We start from the raw sequence: 15127 nt of genomic DNA on the forward strand, positions 1-15127 counted from the left end.
ACACAGACAGACAGATACAGAGATCTCCATGTGGGACACAGACAGACAGATACAGAGATCTCCATGTGGACACAGACAGACAGATACAGAGATCTCCATGTGGACACAGACAGACAGATACAGAGATCTCCATGTGGACACAGACACAGACAGATACAGAGATCTCCATGTGGACACAGACAGACAGATACAGAGATCTCCATGTGGGACACAGACAGACAGATACAGAGATCTCCATGTGGGACACAGACAGACAGATACAGAGATCTCCATGTGGGACACAGACAGACAGATACAGAGATCTCCATGTGGGACACAGACAGACAGATACAGAGATCTCCATGTGGGACACAGACAGATACAGAGATCTCCATGTGGGACACAGACAGACAGATACAGAGATCTCCATGTGGGACACAGACAGACAGATACAGAGATCTCCATGTGGACACAGACAGACAGATACAGAGATCTCCATGTGGGACACAGACAGACAGATACAGAGATCTCCATGTGGACACAGACAGACAGATACAGAGATCTCCATGTGGGACACAGACAGACAGATACAGAGATCTCCATGTGGACACAGACAGACAGATACAGAGATCTCCATGTGGGACACAGACAGGCAGATACAGATATCTCCATGTGGACACAGATAGGTAAAATGGGTGCTATGACAAGTTGTTGACGATGGGTATTATTAGGTTCCCACGTTGCATCGTTCTCAAGTAGGCCGGTGGCCGACGGGCACGTACAGGTCTAGTCTAACTATAAATCCACCACGTCTCTGTGTGTGTGAGTGCGTGCGTGTGTACAGTTGTAATGCATGTAACTCAAGAACCGTTTTCCCCACCAACTTCAAAGTCGACACACACGTTCCACACCCCCGCAGGGAGTGCAGTGCCCGGTATCGAGTCGGTCAGACCCACGGTTGTCCAGAACCACCACAAAAGGCTCTGGTCAGGCTCTGCCAGTGGGCCTAATGAGGCCAAGTCCCCTCACCTGTGCAATTTTCAACCTCTGCCTCAGCCAATTGATTGCCATGGCAACCCCACACCTGACAATTGATTACTTAACCATTCCACTTTTCAGTCAGTTTTGCCCTCTTCAGACGGCAGACAGGCAAATACAGAGATCATTGAAAATAGCACATCTACGTACAAGCTCATAACCAGGTTGGGTATTTTAGTTATGTTTGTGCAACAACTTTGTATGGTAAAGTACAGTATAAAATAGGTCTTAAAGTGGTTAAAGTGGACTAATTCACACACACACACACACACACACACACACACACACACACACACACACACACACACACACACACACACACACACACACGCACACACACATCCTTGCACTTTTTTTAGTTATCTAAAAATAAATAATAGTGTTGTTAATAATATTTGATTAATCAATTATTTATCAATAGATTGCTACAGCCCAAAACAAAGCATCAGATGAAACTGGTATCTCAGAGGAAAAAACACCCCAGAGGACTGTTCGATATTGATTTGAGATGCACACATTATTTAAATTATATCCAATCATGCAGGGTCATATCGACCGATACCGATATATTATCATATTTATATTGTACTCATTGCTGATTTTTTTTTTTTTTTAAACAACTGACGCTCTTAAAGAAACAGAAACAGGCAGACTGGCTGCTCTGCGAGTACAAAGCCATTCACCGTCACAATATTATTGTGCCATCAATATCGGTGAAGATTATCGTGATTTAGTTTGAGATCGGTTCGATACCGATATGGCATTCTTATGGCCGATATGGCAGATTTCGATACGCCTATACCGATTACATTGTGCATCTCTAATATTGATATTTATTTAGCATTCGCTAACTTCATTGCACTATACTTAATTATGCACCCTATACTTTCTGCCTGGGTGTAATTCACCCCCAAAAACAGATTATATTGCAGTGCTGTTTTTTTTCTTGCCAAAGTGATCCCGCCCACCACTGTTGGCATTATCCATAACACGGAGAGCAAAGCATACAGTATATAACAATTCTCTGTTGATACACCTCCACGCATTAGTCATTTCACCGGGAATGTCTTCCGACTGCAGCGCTGATGTTCAGGCGCAACGATGATGGATATGGAGATGTGTCCGTTAGCTCTCATTTCACTAGATGGAAATGGATAGGTTCAGGGAGCCAGCAAGGAATATTTTGCCGGTGACGGAAGGAAACCTTTTATGTAAAACAAAAAAGAAAAAAAGAGAAAGAACCTGTGTTCCAAATTGTTCTAATGTAGAACTATAATTTAGTCACAAGCTCTTGTTAATACTTTTCATTGGTCAAATTATTTATACAAACCCACAAACAGACTTTCATTTTTTTGCCTTGTACCACAGAATGTGATGATTTGATTGGCTGAGCATGGAATGTGATGATGTATGATGATAAGAGCGCCCCTCACTTCACACAAGTGTGACGTTTATTGAATAGCAGATCTACGAGTTCAGCATTGCGATGTGCTGCGTCGTTAGCTTGTAGATCGCCTATTTTTGCTACTTTTGTACGTCACTGTCTCTTATCCCATTCTGAACGGGAACCCATTTTGGTGTCAGCATCATGTCGTGCTTTAGCTATTTAAAAATAGCAGATCTACAAGCTCGTAGCGCGCCACCGAGTGGCGCGATACGAGCTTGTAGGTCTGCTATTTTCTGAAAAATCGAAGAACGACTGACATTTTTAGAATCTGATCTCAGGTCAGAATGGGTTCATCAGACCAGTGTGTGTAAAATGGTAAATGGTAAATGGTGCATTTATATAGCGCCTTTATCCAAGGCGCTTTACAGAGATTGTGCATTACATTCACCCATTCACACACACATTCATACACCGATGGCAGCGGAAACCATGCAAGGCACCAACTAGCACATCGGGAGCAATTAGGGGTTCAGTGTCTTTGCTCAAGGACACTTCGACAGTAACTCTGGGGGAGCCCGGGTTCGAACTGGCAACCTTACGGTTACCATCCAGGCACTCTACCCCTGAGCCACCGCCGCCCCTAGTCCAGTGGAAACCTCGTATGAATCTGATCTCAGGTCAGAATGGGTTATACGAAAAGATTGAAACCCCTTTTGCTGTACTGTACCTGTACTGTAGTGTACATTGACAATAAATCGAATCTCAACCTCTCAATACGACAAAGTAGGAATATGGAGACTGGAGATACAAGGTTTCTGCCCAACAGCGATGGTTTGTTGTAAGGCTTTATCTATGGAGTTACCTCTTCTGCAGAGAGAATGGAATTGTTGATAACAGTATAAAGCATAGAGGCTACTGTTGTAGCCAATTTGATCATTTTATTCTGTGGTTAATTTGTTGTGAAGTTGCTATGACGACCTGGGAATAGGCGGGTTCAGTCAATCACAGGCACAGCCTACTTGTATGTGTCACAGGTGCACGGCAGCAGGGATTTTGGGAAACGCCACAGGGAAGCCACACAGTTTTTCAACCGTGCATGTTTTGTTTTGTTTTGTTTTCAGTTGTTTTGAGTTATCCTTTGTTTATTTTGCATCACGAGGTATTGTTTAAGTTAAAGTTTAAGTACTCGGTTTATGTTATGACTTATCCACCCTGCAAGCAAAATAAAACCTTTTAAATGCACTCAACGAGACGACCTGATTTACTGTCATCATCACCACGCGTTGGAAAGAACTTCACACCATATCCCTCACTGGCATCCTTTCTTTGAAAAGTTGCCTTTACAGCTACTGTAGCTCTAACAAGCTGCAACAGAGCAGACCTGCTGCTAGTACCATGGAAAGAGATCTCAGATCTGTTCGGTGAAACCACAAGGCAGAGTCTGTTGTTTGTTTGCATCATAACGCAGATGTGTTTTACACCATTATGTACAAGGGAAATACCATCACCATTTAATGCAGAGAAGGAATATGCTAAACAACTGATATCCTCCTTCCTTAAAATAAATATGGAAATTGATAGCATTGAGTTTTTTTTACTCTGTGAAAGTCAAAACAGTGAATTGAGATGTCTTCTGGGAGTGGTTAGTGAGCATTTTCTGAATATCTTATACATCATATTTTATGAATTAATCCATTAAATATCTCCACAAGATTTCATATGACAACATGATTATTTGTGTTATCAGAGACTCCCTAATCTCCCAAAGGCCATTATACTGGAATACAACACAAACACGTACTGTACTGTACTGTACTGTAGTTATGTTGTTGACAGATTCTGTCTGCAGCTGGTCCACTGTTATCCCATTCTGAACGGGCACCCATTTTGGTGTTAGCGTCATGTTATGCTTTAGCTATTGAAAAATAGCAGATCTACAAGCTCATATCGCGCCACCGAGTGGCGCGATATGAGCTTGTAGGTCTGCTATTTTTTGAAAAATCGAAGAACGACTGACATTTTTAGAATCTGATCTCAGGTCAGAATGGGTTCATCAGACCAGTGTGTGTCCAGTGGAAACCTCGTATGAATCTGATCTCAGGTCAGAATGGGTTATACGGAGCAAGAACAAAAAGCATTTGTATTATATTGAGACATGTCCCGTCAAAGAAATGTGATTTTTCTGTGATGTGGACACTGTGTGGTGAACGGATGGGGAAATACAACCAGCACTGACTGTTCACCAGCTTTGTTGGAGCTATATAGCCAATAATAATCCTCTGTGAAAAATCCATTGAGTCATACTCACACTACCATGAAAGAAATCTTATTATGTTATAATAAAAGCAGAGAATACAATGATCAAAGTCCACAGAGCCATTTCCATCTGTAAGGCTGTATAAGCTGACTCCTATACTTTTGACGAGACTATTGGAGAGTTCGCATTGCCCCACATCTTCATTTTTGAGGATGGATTTAGTCTCTAGCCCATTCTGACCGGGCACCCATTTTGGTGTTAGCATCATGTTATGCTTTAGCTATTGAAAAATAGCAGATCTACAAGCTCATAGCGCGCCACCGAGTGGCGCGCTACGAGCTTGTAGGTCTGCTATTTTTTGAAAAATCGAAGAACGACTGACATTTTTAGAATCTGATCTCAGGTCAGAATGGGTTAATCAGACCAGTGTGTGTCCTAGTGGAAACCTCGTATGAATCTGATCTCAGGTCAGAATGGGCTAGACATAAAAAGGTATTGATCTTATATATGTGGATAGGCATCTCAGTTTTATTCTCACATTCATTATTTATGCTTGCCACCTGCTTGCTGTACAAAGTCAACCCAGCTTGTTCATATCTTTGACATTTCTTACTTTAGCATGAAATTTTAATTTTCAAACTTTAAACAAGCTTTTGGTAAGTAAAATTATTTTCCACACTTTTGAATGTTTGACAGCATAGATGTTTGACAGCCTCTCAAGGAGAGAACTGTGTGGGCAGAATCTTATTTGCTCAACTCAGCACAGCTAGAGAACTTGGTGGCGAGTTTATTTTTCCATCTTGATTTTTCCATCATCTTAAATTAAACTGACAGATATGCCTTGTCCAAAGGATTTCAACCTGTACTTTCAACTACACTGATTCTAAGAAATCACACCCGTGTGAACTGAGCGGTGCGGGCTGCGCAACAACACTGGCTAACCTTCCTTGACCTCACTGAATGCATATAGGACCTCAAAGGAAACGGGACTTTTTTGTTTTTTTGCAAGGACTTTTTTGTTTATATCCTTTTAGACCAAGTGTATGACTGCACTGTTCTGTAGGTCTGTAGGTACGCTATAGCTTTGTTACAGGCTCTGTCCAGTATCCACAACTCATGAATGCGTCCTCATGTTGTTGCCTTGGGCAGTGGTTCTAAAACATTTTCATGTTGTCAGTAGGGATGCACCGATCCGGCTTTTTGGCATTCGATACCGATTTCGATACATGGGGGTCCAGTATCTGCCGATACAGAGTACCGATCCGATACCCCCCACAAAGAAACGTAATAACCTATTAAGCTGTATGCCTCACTGTGTGGAGTCTGGAATCATTATTTTGTGTAAGGCAACATCAAGGCTTGACTTAAACATTACTTTCCCAACTTTGTAAAACAAAATGTAACAAACACAGATATAAATGCACTGAATTATTTATTAAATAACTGTGCAACAATTAGACCAGGTTAATGTGTGCGCAGGCTAGCCTGGCTGCATTCCACATGTTATACTGTCAATACTACACTGCTGTGTCACAGAGGAGGTAGAGTTGTTGTCATACTGTAATTACACATAATTATCGGATCGGATCGGATCGGATCGGATAATGGATCGGCCACCAATCCGATACCCGATCTAGAATTTTAGCCTGGATCGGCGCCGATCTCCGATACGAGTATTGGATCGGTGCATCCCTAGTTGTCAGCCGCAGGGACCCCCAAAATTGATATAGGACCTGCAGTATTAGGCCACAGATCCCCATTTGAAAAGATGTTGTCAGAATTCTACAACTGTTTATTGTATCTCATTGGGCTAACTTCAAACCGCTATACCGTGAAATAGTGAAATTAAAACGTCGTCCCCCCCCCTTCCAAGCCCTGGAACACCCTCGATGACCCCAGGGGACCCAGGACACCACTTTGTCAATCAGTGTCCTTGTGTCATATAACCACTTTCCATTGGATAAATGAAAAATGATATCCCCCAAAGCAAAAGGTACGAAAATACAGACGCTTTTCTATTCAAAGCATGCGAGTCAAGTGGAAATGATGAATGGAACGGCATTAGCCCATTTTCTACCAAGTCCAAGATTTACAAAAAGGAAGAAAGAAAACAGAAAGAAAGACACCTGCTTTGCCCTCACTGAGACCCCTTTTCCACCGCTTGGTTCCCAGTGGGAACCGGTTCAGTTCTTTTTGGTTTTTAGTCCATGAGCCAGAGCTCCAAAATTGAAACGTTAATTATGAATTGAGTGACCAAAACCATACCTATATTAGATTGTTATCACCGTGAAACATTTTTAAATATGCAAATGAGGCATTATGTAGGAAAATATGCAAAATAATCGAAAATATGAAAAAGCTACTACTGTGGAAGGGTTATCATGTATTAATTTACTTGTATTGATCCTATAAACAATTTAATATAGGGTATAGTTTGCCCACCAATTGTGGAGCTCTGGCTCATGGACTAAAAACCAAAAAGAACTGAACCGGTTCCCATTGGGAACCAACTGGTGGAAAAGGGGTCTCAGTGCAGTGTGGCACAGAACTGCACAATTCTGATTCTGGTCAGACGTGGTATCGAAATTAATGTAATAAAATAGTTTTTAAGGGCGTCTATTAACTTCTGATTAACTCCTCTTCTAGCGGATGTCGCTTGTTGACAAGATTTTACGCGTTGCACGCTGTGAGCTTGTAAATCTGATTTCGTCGACTAACTATGACGAGAAAAGTTCGTCAACTACCTTTTTTCAATGACGAAAACTAAATGGAAACTATATGAAAATTGAAAATTAAGCTATGGTCACTAAAAGGAAATATATTGACAAATTCATCAACAAATACAAACTAGACTAAAATGTTAGGAAGGGACTAGTGGACAAGAGATCCAGTATAAAGTATCATTTTACACTTGGTTGCATGCTGAAAATAGCAGATCTACAAGTGTAAAATCAGTCATTACGATGGCATCAAAACCCACCAAATTACATTTTTGTTGACTATACAATGTAGGCCTATAATAATAATAAAAATAATAATAATAAAACCTTTTATGACATGAAATGCAGCTCAAAGTGCTTTACAGAACAATGGAGAATAAAAGAAAAGCAAGGCAACGACAGTAATGCAATACAGTGAGGACATGAATAACAAAAAACAAACAAACAATAGTAGTATATAGTATACATTACATAATACATTTAGTCGGGAAAATATCTAATGATCTTCGGCTGTCTAAAACTAAACTAAGCTAAAACATTTCAGATGACTAAAATGTGAATTGGAATTGTATTCAAAAAGACTGACTGAAATTAAAAATCGAAATGTGCATCAAATCAAAATCAACACTGATCTGCACATGGTCTGCGAGCGCCACCGTCGCATGGTGACACGCTGACGTCACCAAACGCACCCCGCCGTAGTGAGATGAGAGGCAGAGCACAGAGAGGTGGATGTCGGATCCTTGTGGTGGTGGAAGCGCCGCTTCGTTCTTTCTGATAACGGGACACTTTTTGGGGGGCTTTTATCTCGGCTTCACGGTGAGTAGGACCAGTGGTCTCTTTTCTGTGTTTGTTTAGGCGTGTTTAGGGGGAATGCTTTTCCAAGTGTTGCTTTGGAGTTGCCAAAGGTTGACTGTTTGTTGTTGAGAGCCTCTCTTTTGTTGGGGGACATTCTTTTGTTTATTGCTCCGCTCGCATACTTTCGCCTCGTCGGCTACATTATGTTGTCCCGTCCGGGCGGCGACAAAGTCGCAGTTTAACGTGATTGTTGTAGCATGTTTGCTGACTCTGTAATGGTATGCTTTTAGTATCGGCTATTTAATGCTTTTAGTTTAGGCTACATTAGGCTATTGTTCAGTTTGCAGGAAACTTTTTGTTGTGCAATTGTTTCCACTTTTCCAGCCGTGCAAGGTGGAATGTGAAGTGAAGCTGGGTCGGAGGGACTGTTGTTCAGAAAAGGCTGTTCCAGTTTGGTCCACTTTGTCTGCTTTCTGTAGGATGAACGCGTTCCCCTTTTATTTAGTCAATAATGTCTTTGCGTTTAACTGATATTGTAGCCTATTCATTCTACGTTATATTTTATGTAGTAGGGCGGGCAGCTAAAACTGTCTATACAATTTTCCACTTCTTATCCTAATATATAATGTGTGCTTAAGTTGTGCCCCCCGGCTACCACATCCAATAAATAAGGGTATCTTCTAACATTAACATTATCTAAGCAACGGCATGCACACAAGACGTGTGTATTTGCTATTTTATTTCAAGACTGTTTTTGGACCGTGTGTGTGTGAGTGCGCGCGCGCGCGTGTGCACGTGCCGTTGAATTGAATTGAAAATTGTGTGTATTTATATTAAGACACGAGGGGGGGGGGGGGGGGGGGGGCTGCGGTGTCGCTTTTGATCGCTGCACAGTGCACAAACTGTAGTAAGAGGATAATTTCAGTGAGTGACAGCCAGCCAGCCATGGGGACAACATGAACTGAGTGATGCCAACAGAAACAGATTATGGCTTGGCTGTCAAAATGAAGAGAGCTAGAGAGAGAGCTCGCTCTCACTGTTTATTTAACTCTGATACTGAAGGTTAATGGAACCAAATGGACCGATAAGCTATAGTGCATGATGCACACATTTTACTGTGTGCCTATGAGGACATGCTGGGGCCAAAGAAGGACACTCTCATGCCTTGCATTTTTTCTCTTGTCAGATACAGTATTCTGCCACACTATTCTATTAGATCTCTTTCTTTACACCAGTACTATAGGCCTATGTGGCCCAATTACTTTGAAATTTCACAATGGCTTCACATTCAGTGAGAAGCATGTGTCCATTTCTTGAGTGATGCAGACCCGGTGTGTTGGGCTTTAGGAATCCTGTCAGCATTTTAGCAGGTCTACTTCTCGTTTCTCGTTTAGGACTTCTCTCTTCTCTTTACTCTACTCTTTTTTTTCTTCTTGTTTTTTTGGGATAAGTCATCATTTAACCCGAATTGTGAAACATGAGGTCTCGAGAATCATTGAGATCAGCAGTTTATTCATTCATTTTATTCATTGAACACAGGCTATTATGCAAAAAAAAACCATGACGCGTCTTCATCACTCATTCTGAATTATGCAAAAGCTTTGAACACCATTAGCCTAGATTTCCAGCCACTTGGCCACAGTCATTGAATAGCTTGGCCAAGAGGCTGTGCTTTGTGGCGCTTGCTGCCTACAGGCTTAGTGTAGATGGATATCCAAACACTTTTTTCACCCCTTTTTTTAACCCATTTAGGCCTGGAAAAATTCTTCTAAATGTCGTATCTATGTTTCTAGGCCTATATATCACTCAATATTTCATGTCAAGGACCCCAAAAATGATCTGTAATTGGCCTCTGAGACCCCCATCTGAAAATATGTTGTTCCAGGGGACCCTCCAGAAGCAATAATTTGAGTAAAAAAACATTCGTTCTGAAAAAATATATTCCAAATTTGAGGCACATTTTCACGATTTTTCAAAAATAGCAGACCTACAAGCTCGTGGCGCGCTATGAGCTTGTAGATCTGCTATTTTTCAATAACTAAAGCATAGCATAATGCCAACACCAAAAGGGGTTCCCGCCCAGAATGGGTTAATGCAAGTTAGCCTTGCGGTTCCTGCATAATTTCCTGCAATTTGCCAGTTTGTGAGGTGACTTCGAGGATATGTGGAGAAAATTAGATACCTACAGAAAAACAAGACGGGGTCTAATATTAAGTAATAACGGTGTGGCTTTTCAGACATCATGTTGATGTCATTAGATTGACACCGTCACATTGCTGTGTGACATCATTTTGACTTCCAAATATGGAGTTATTTGCCCTTCCATTGACTACGAATAGCAATTCAAGAATTCCGTTCCTCAGGGTACTAGCAGTGGGCCTACATAAGGCACTGATCTCGCTTTGCAAGATTACCCATGGACGACGGACACAGACGTACGGAACGCAGACAAAGATCTTCTGCAAACTCTTCTGTTTTGGCCCAGCTCTTAGGTGTCACTCACACAGTGTATATACACTGGTGACATGTTGTTACATGTCACCAGTGTATACTGTGTGTAACTGTGTATTGCACTCTGCCCTTCTGTGGTCACAGTGGATGCACATTTTTATAACTCACAGCAATCCTTTGTGTGGAATGGATGTAGTGATCGAGATTTGTTGCAGTGAACAACAACCCTGTTGATCTTTTGAAGTGTTTCATGGCGGTACATCACAAACAGATGTTGAAATGAACCTGTTGTCCGAAAAAGAAAGTTGTTGTGGCACATATTAGACCCATTATTAAACCAGTTATTCGCTTAATACAATTCGATTTGCTTAATCTTCTCTTGATCAGTGAATCACTTCACCCCTATTCTTGATGAATTACTTTGTTATGCTGCTGAGAGCTAAATACACTGATAACATCACTAGTGAATTTGCTGTGCAATGTGGACCAGGATAGGCTGTGTACAGCCAGTGATGTTATTCACTTTAAAGATCTGTTTGACATTGAGGTTAACTTAATCCCCAATCCACTCCATCGTACTATGGTGGCACTCTCCAAAAATACTAAAATAGTGATCTAAACAACTCAACGGCGATGCAACATGTGTTGTAAGCTTGTAGGTCGGCTGTTTTATTACTGCATAATTCATCCATAATAAGGAGTTCTGATTTTCAGACAGACTTCTTAATGACTGGAGAGCTACAGTCTGACTCTGTTTACTGTTTTCACTCCAGATTCTGTCAGTATTATATATATTATATTACCGCTCAGTGAAATATATATTCAAACTATAAAAGTGCATGAGAGTGCAGCTCTCAAGCAATCTGGGTTGCCTACCCAGGGCTGTGTCAGCCTGACAGGACACAAGGAACCTGCGGGGGGGAATAGTTTGTATGACAAGTTTGACAAATGTTGCAACTTTTCACGTCTGTCCCAGCCATGCACTTTAGATGCCCTTTGAAGGTGATTTACAGGCCACATGGGAACTGCCATAATCCTGTTTGACGGTCATTGTCACAGACTTTTGTACCTAATCTGGTGGCAGGGGGAAAGTTCTTGAAACAGTGGCATTTGTAGCGGTTGTGGAACCCCCTATCAATGTCGGGTTCAAAATTGGAGCAGACTGTTCATGATTTTGGCCATATTTCTTTTTAAATACAAAAATAAAATAACGGGCCCTCCTGCAAAGTTTCGAAGGAAGGAACGACCTCCTGTCCCTTTGGCCTATCAGCCGAGATAATAATAATAACATTATAGATAAATTGATTGTGGGTTTATTGGTCGGAGGTCCCTTTCATATGACTGGCGTCATGTTACACCGACTAACAATGGCACAAACAAAACATTATCTGACTGTCTTGAGTGCCGTGCCATCGACATTGTGTGTCCACGCCAGTGGTTCCCAAACTTTGTCATGTCAAGGACCCCCAAATTGACACTAATTAGCCCATGGACCCCCATTTGAAAAGATATTCCAGGGACCTGGGACCCCCATAAGACAAGATTTTTACGGCTCTGGCCCATAAGGACCCATTTTGGTTACAAACTATCATTTAGCTGGGGACCCTCTGGAACTCCCTCAAGGACCCCTGGGGGTCCCCACACCCCACTTTGGGAAGCACTGGTCTATGCCACTCACTACCTAGGGCTCAGACACCTCAACGGATGTGTCATCTGTCTGCACATCAGGATGCTCACATGGTGACTGATAGCATCATCACTCAGGGACCATGCAGCCTGTATCTCATTGCCATCGGGAAAAAAAGTTCTGTTTTGTCTGTACCACATAGAGCAGTGACTCAAAAGATAAAGTTGACAAGTGAAAATAGCTACATTTGACTATTTTCACTAGTTCAACCCGAACAGGTGATCTTGAGGACATAACAAATGACTATTTTCACTAGTTCAACCCGAACAGGTGATCATGAGGACATAACAAATGTCTCACATTTAAACAGGTGATCATGAGGACATAACAAATGAACAGGTGATCATGAGGACATAACAAATGAACAGGTGATCATGAGGACATAACAAATGAACAGGTGATCATGAGGACATAACAAATGAACAGGTGATCATGAGGACATAACAAATGAACAGGTGATCATGGACATAACAAATGTCTCACATTTAACCTGACGATTGTGGGCATGTCATCTTTCAAAAATGTTCAGTACCTTTAAAATAAAATAAAAATAAAAATAAATATATATATGAGTTAATTACTCATACCATCCCATGTACCATGCCAAAATCAAATTCTAATGACACATATCGATGATGCTGCCATAGTAGAGGTGATTGATGATTTTTGTCTTGCTTGGCTGGGGCTTTGACTCTCATGAAATGTCAAAGCTCTGGCGTGAATGAACGAATCCTCTGGGCACTTATTAACGGTCTAAATTAATCATAGGCTCCCTCAAATGAGACCGCTGTAGGCCGTTTCTGTGATCATCTCATTCCTGCCTGTGCTCCATCCATGCACGTCTATCTTCATCCTCTCTCTCCTCTTCGTCTGGTGAAGACGAGTGGTAGTTTTTTTGGCGAATAAATGTTATTCTCCAATGCTGATGGAGCTCTAGATGTTAGAGTTCAAAAGCTATCTTTGAATTCAGTGCTTTGATGTCTCAATCGAAAATGCCACTTGTGCCACACTCCTGAATAGGTTATTTTAATATGCCCTTGTTGCTAGGCCAACAGAGATAGCATACAGCACAAAATCAATACCACGTAAATTATAGGACATTATGCTTATGGAGACGAATACCCAAAGGCAAGTTTGATGTTGAGGGCCTGCAGCCTCTCGTCTCAGTAAAACAATACTAACTAATTGAAGAAAGAAAGAAAGGTGATTTTTGAATTTTAGAAGGTTATTTAGTAATGAATCAAAACGAATCACACAAATATTTATGTATAACACTGATCGAGAGTACATTCAAGTAGTCCATTTGGTCAAGGTAGAGAGAGAGAGAGAGAGAGAGAGAGGTAGGTGTGTAATATGAGCATCTACTAAATGCCGTGTGTGTGTGTGTGTGTGTGTGTGTGTGTGACTGTGTGTGTGTGTGTGTGTGTGTGTGTGTGTGTGTGTTAGTGGTCCAGAGTAGACTCCAGAGCTCAGGAAAAGTTAAGAACAACTGAACCATCACGGTGCTGTGGGTCACAACCAGGTATCCATTATTAAGAGCAATACCATGCTTAATAAATAATGTACTCATTATAAAAACCAAAGGCATGGCACTACCAGAGGCTGGGTCGTGGTCGTGGACTGTGTCCTCTGGTGTGTTCTGCTGCTCCTGGGCGCTTACAGATGGACTGTGTCCTCTGGTGTGTTCTGCTGCTCCTGGGCGCTTACAGATGGACTGTGTCCTCTGGTGTGTTCTGCTGCTCCTGGGTGCTTACAGATGGACTGTGTCCTCTGGTGTGTTCTGCTGCTCCTGGGTGCTTACAGATGGACTGTGTCCTCTGGTGTGTTCTGCTGCTCCTGGGTGCTTACAGATGGACTGTGTCCTCTGGTGTGTTCTGCTGCTCCTGGGTGCTTACAGATGGACTGTGTCCTCTGGTGTGTTCTGCTGCTCCTGGGTGCTTACAGATGGACTGTGTCCTCTGGTGTGTTCTGCTGCTCCTGGGCTCTTACAGATGGACTGTGTCCTCTGGTGTGTTCTGCTGCTCCTGGGTGCTTACAGATGGACTGTGTCCTCTGGTGTGTTCTGCTGCTCCTGGGCGCTTAACGATGGACTGTGTCCTCTGGTGTGTTCTGCTGCTCCTGGGCGCTTAACGATGGACTGTGTCCTCTGGTGTGTTCTGCTGCTCCTGGGCGCTTACAGATGTTGGACCTGCTCCCTTAAAATGCCAAAGGAGTCAAGGGTAAATAAATCTGCCAGCTGAATGGGAACAAAATGAGGCGTTAGTCCTAATGAAAACTTTCATTATGATAAATGGTCCATCTTATTGGCCTGCCTTCTTAGATGCCACATTACAGACCAGATTGGAAAAGGCTTTTCTGTTAAATGCTTCCCCTGACTTGTACCTTTAGCTACATGATTTAGTATGGCCTGTTGCTGTGGGAAAGTTTGGACATTTGGGAATTACTCCCCGTCCCCCCATTACATTCACCAAGGTGGTATAAATCACTGGTTCCAAAAGTGGGGAACGGGGACCCCCAGGGGTCATTGAGGGAGTTCCAGGGGTCCCCAGCTAAATTATAGTTGGAACCAACCAAATGGACCCTAACAGGTCAATTTGGTTCCATTTGTACACTCTCACAGTTAAATTAACATTGATTTGACAAAATAAATTGGTGGTGCCAGAGATATAAATGCCATTAAATTCGGGGTCCGTAGACTAATGGATGTCAAACTGAGGGTCCTTGAAATTAAACAGGTTGAGAATCACTGCTAGAGCCGTAAAAATCTTGTCTTATTTGGAGCTCAGCTCCCTGGCATATCTTTTCAAATA

The 15127-nt window shown here is 42.0% G+C and overlaps 1 long non-coding RNA gene across 1 annotated transcript in view; it reads left to right on the top strand.

Moving 5' to 3' along the window:
• The first annotated feature begins 8096 nt into the window (after positions 1-8096).
• Positions 8097-15127, top strand: part of LOC310866768 — a 110001-nt gene continuing 102970 nt past the window's right edge. The window contains exon 1 of the long non-coding RNA XR_014569955.1: positions 8097-8200. This is a non-coding gene — a long non-coding RNA (uncharacterized lncRNA). The remainder of the gene's footprint in view (positions 8201-15127) is intronic.

The sequence above is a fragment of the Protomyctophum parallelum genome, assembly GCF_964188405.1.
Source record: "Protomyctophum parallelum genome assembly, chromosome: 11".
Lineage (NCBI taxonomy): Eukaryota > Metazoa > Chordata > Actinopteri > Myctophiformes > Myctophidae > Protomyctophum > Protomyctophum parallelum.